At 46.0% G+C, this 5182-nt stretch overlaps 1 pseudogene; it reads right to left on the reverse strand.

The window, feature by feature from the left end:
* LOC125533344 lies at window positions 1-166 on the reverse strand (annotated as a pseudogene).
* Between the last annotated feature and the right edge of the window lie 5016 nt (window positions 167-5182).

Genomic DNA, 5182 nt, shown 5'->3' on the forward strand with positions numbered 1-5182 from the left:
CTACAATGGTGATCCAGACAACACAAAGCTGAATCAAGCCGGTGCAAATGTGTATTTCCATCCCAGACCAAACCACAAAGCTTACCATACAAGGATGGACACTTGCAGTAGCAGAGAAGCAGTAGATGTACATTGTCATAGGAACCATAGGAGCTCACCCGTGCAAGTTGTAGCAGAGGACGGATATCACCACCACCATGGTTGCGGCGTGGCGAGCGAAATCACAAAAAGCGCCATCAGTTCCGTCCACCTTTGCCATCATCTTGGATATGATGGGGCCCACCCTCAGGATGGCCCAGTGCCTCGCAAAGTTGCTCATCGATCACTTCAGCAAACATACAACTTCTTTTCCAACAAACAAAGGGTCAGCAGCTGGCTGCAACATGAGTAGATCAACAAATGCACAACATGAGTATATCAACGAATGCTTAAGACTAAAAATCAAACATAATAATACATGACAAGCAAATTTATAAGGATGTGATAGAAGCAATGGTTCCTACAGCAGGGGCAAGCACAATACTGATCATATAGACATGACAAGCATAGAGTTAAGGTAACAACAAGGGCTAAACAAAATCATGGTCACAAAAACACACAATCAATAGCTGCAGTTCACAAGTAAAAAGAGCAAGGCTGACACAACAGAGGGGCATACACAAATACGTTCACATTAATAGAAAATAAACCAAGCTTCACATCCAGTATCAGAAGTACAAATATGTCCTACAAACAAAGACCACTAGAGGCAAAGCCCTGACCAGGACCAAACAATTTTCAAGTAGAAATAGAAGGCCCAGCTTATATCAGTGATGTACTAGCGTCTGATCATCAACCACACAAGCATCATGATGTAGCATCACATAAGTATTGTCAAGCGCAAAAACTTAAGTTGAGTGAAACGGCAACATCGACATCGGTGCTGGAGTTCCAGCACAAAATAGTCCAGAAGCCAGTTTGCACCAATGAAACTTTGAGGAATATGTCATTAACAGTAGCAACTAGGTTAGGAGCTAGAATCTAGTCCACTGAACACGAGCACGACGCGAGTGTCTAGAACTATGCTAGAGCACAGCAGAGATAACATGGGGGAAAGGCATCTTGAGTGGTAGGGCGGAGCAGAGAGCAACCTTGTGTGGGGAGTCAGCGTCGGCATCGCCTCGAGGTTGATATCGACCCAATGATGTCCTCTCGAGCCCGACAGCTTGGGCGTGTGGTCCCACATGTTCCTCATCGATGTCGACCATGGAGGACGCCTGCTGCTCTGAATCGAACAAACAAATTAATTAGGTGATCTGAGAGAGACTAGAACTCCAAGCAACATTCTTTTCACTAAAATATGTGGAGCTAGCACAACAACAATTGGGAACTAATCACTATCAAGTAGTAGCATAGAATATCTATCTCCAGTTCATGGTTGAGTGAACAGTACAAGATCAAGTAGCAGCAGTAGATGATCAAAGAAAACAACCACATCATACATCATGTAGCCAAAGTGGAGGCTTCAATGTGGATCCTACACGCTCCACCTATGCCATGAGCGCAGGCAAAAGCCTCTGTTCCTCTGTTTGGGCGACGATGACACTTTGGTGTCGTGTTCCTTCTTGAAGGCGTCGGCCGGGGACTGCTCAGGGTGGTGAAGTTGCTAGTAGTTCGGAGTCGACGCGAGATGGCATGTAGGTGGAGCGGTGTGGCATCAACCGTATCATCGACGGTGGGTCTCGGCAGCATGGCACAGTGGAGACTCGACGTCCGATGCGCGGAGATGGACTCGCGCAGGAGGACGAAGTTGTCTGGCGTCGTGGTGGCGTTGATGGTAGAGAGGCCTGGCAAGGTCGGTGCATTAGTTCTGCTCTGAGGACCCCATATTGATTCACTTGATGTGTGTTTTGGCACTCAACACGCGGATTCCCGAGGTGACATTGGGGTAATCTTGTTGGCGAACGTAGCAGAAATTCAAAATTTTCCTACGTATCACCAAGATCTATCTATGGAGAGACTAGCAACGAGGGGAAGGAGAGTGCATCTACATACCCTTGTAGATCGCTAAGCGGAAGCGTTCAAGTGAACGGGGTTGATGGAGTCGTACTCGTCGTGATTCAAATCACCGATGACCAAGTGCCGAACGCACGGCACCTCCGCGTTCAACACACGTACAGCCCGGTGACGTCTCCCATGCCTTGATCCAGCAAGGAGAGAGGGAGAGGTTGAGGAAGACTCCATCCAGCAGCAGCACAACGGCGTGGTGGTGGTGTAGGAGCGTGGCAATCCTGCAGGGCTTCGCCAAGCACCACGGGAGAGGAGAAGAACTTGGGAGAGTGGGAGGGGCTGCACCAAAGGCAAAAGTTGTGTTTAAGAGGCCCTCCTACCCCCACTATATATAGGGATCCCAAAGGGGGGGTGCGCCAGCCCTAGGAGATCCAATCTCCTAGGGGGCGGCGGCCAGGGGAGGAGTCCTTCCCCCCCCCCCAAGGCACCTAGGAGGTGCCTTCCCCTTCTAGGACTCTTCCTTTAGGGTTTCCCCAGGCGCATGGGCCTCTTGGGGCTGGTGCCCTTGGCCCATGTAGGCCAAGGCGCACCCCCTACAGCCCATGTGGCCCCCCGGGGCAGGTGGCCCCACCCGGTGGGCCCCCGGGACCCTTCCGGTGGTCCCGGTACAATACCGATGACCCCCGAAACTTGTCCCGATGGCCGAAACAGGACTTCCTATATATAAATCTTTACCTCCGGACCATTCCGGAACTCCTTGTGACATCCGGGATCTCATCCGGGACTCTGAACAACATTCGGTAACCACATACAAGCTTCCTTTATAACCCTAGCGTCATCGAACCTTAAGTGTGTAGACCCTACGGGTTCGGGAGACATGCAGACATGACCGAGACGTTCTCCGGTCAATAACCAACAGCGGGATCTGGATACCCATGTTGGCTCCCACATGTTCCACGATGATCTCATCGGATGAACCACGATGTCAAGGACTTAATCAATCCCGTATACAATTCCCTTTGTCTAGCGGTATTGTACTTGCCCGAGATTCGATCGTCGGTATCCCTATACCTTGTTCAATCTCGTTACCGGCAAGTCTCTTTACTCGTTCCGTAACACATCATCCCGTGATCAACTCCTTGGTCATGCGCATATGATGATGTCCTACCGAGTGGGCCCAGAGATACCTCTTCGCTTACACGGAGTGACAAATCCCAGTCTCGATTCGTGCCAACCCAACAGACACTTTTGGAGATACCTGTAGTGCACCTTTATAGTCACCCAGTTACGTTGTGACTTTTGATACACCCAAAGCATTCCTACGGTATCCGGGAGTTGCACAATCTCATGGTCTAATGAAATGATACTTGACATTAGAAAAGCTTTAGCATACGAACTACACGATCTTTGTGCTAGGCTTAGGATTGGGTCTTGTCCATCACATCATTCTCCTAATGATGTGATCCCGTTATCAATGACATCCAATGTCCATGGTCAGGAAACCGTAACCATCTATTGATCAACGAGCTAGTCAACTAGAGGCTTACTAGGGACATGGTGTTGTCTATGTATCCACACATGTATCTGAGTTTCCTATCAATACAATTATAGCATGGATAATAAACGATTATCATGAACAAGGAAATATAATAATAACTAATTTATTATTGCCTCTAGGGCATATTTCCAACAAATCTATGCATAGGGGTTGATGCACGTTCTCGCCTTTGTTTCTTGAGTAGAAATCTTGGGGCACTCTTTGAGGTTCTTTGTATTGGGTTGAGTATTATGAATATGAAATTGTTTGATGCATATCATATAATCAACTCACGGATACTTGCGATTACATTGGAGTATCTAGGTGACATTAGAGTTGGTTGATGTGTATCATATGGTGTTATTTTAGTACAAACTCTTGGATAGATCGATCGGAAAGGATAACTTTGAGGTGGTTTCGTACCCTACAGACAATTTCATCTTATGTTCTGCGCTAGATAGGAACTTTGGAGTGACTCTTCATCGCACGTTGAGGGATGGTTATATGATCCAATTATATTAGCATTGTTGAGAGATTGCACTAGTGAAAGTACGGACCCTAGGCCTCATTTTCAAGCATTGCAATACCGTTTGTGCTCACTTTTGTTACTTGCTACCTTACTTTTTTATTGTTCCTATTACAAAAATCAATATCTATTATCCATATTACACTTATATCACCATCTCTTCACCGAACTAGTGCACCTATACAATTTATCATTGTATTTGGTGTGTTGGGGACACAAGAGACTCTTTGTTATTTGGTTGCAGGGTTGTTTGAGAGAGACCATCTTCATCATACGGCTCCCGCGGATTGATAAACCTTAGGTCATTCACTTGAGGGAAAATTGCTACTGTCCTACAGAACTCTGCGCTTGGAGACCCAACACGATTCTACAAGAATAAAGTTGTGTAGTAGACATCAACAACCTTCTACTCCCACCTTTTGTTTTCTGTTTTTTCAGTTAAATAAAATAAAATGCCATGTTTATCCCGTTTTCTGGATTTTTCCATGCAATAAAAAATGACCCAAAAATAAAAGTTCTCAGAATGCCCCGAAGATTTAATACGTTTTTTTCTAAATATTTCTGAATTTCTAGTGCAAATAAAATCAGAGGGGGTGCACCTGGTGACCATGATACACCAGGGCGCGCTAGCAACCCCAGGCGCGCCTTGGTGGGTTATGGTCCCGACGTGGGTCCCCTCACTTATCTTTTTATCCTATGTCATCTCCTACCTCCAGGAAAAAAATCACCATAGCTGTCTCTCTCTCTCTCGTGTTCTTACTCTCAAACCCGCGGATTTCGATCTCTTTGCTCAAAGCTCCGTTTCCGAAACTATTTTCGGGGATTGCTACTTGGTATGTGACTCCTCCATTGCTCCAATTAGTTTTTGCTTTAGTGGTTTATATTTTGAATAATTAGCTACTCTTGGTGCTGCTATAGATGAGCTTGCATGTTGAATTCTTAGAGCTCTCAATAGTTTGAATGCTTGATATGGCCTCTAGGCACCCATATGAGTAGTTGCTATCAATCTTATGAAGTTTTATCGACAAAGTTTTTATGTCCTAAATATTTTCCAGAAATTGTACGCAAATAAAATGCAATTCTTTAGGAGTTCTTCAAGGAGGAGGTCCTCAGAGGCATCATAAAGCGGT

This window comes from Triticum urartu, chromosome 1 (assembly GCF_003073215.2).
Source record: "Triticum urartu cultivar G1812 chromosome 1, Tu2.1, whole genome shotgun sequence".
Lineage (NCBI taxonomy): Eukaryota > Viridiplantae > Streptophyta > Magnoliopsida > Poales > Poaceae > Triticum > Triticum urartu.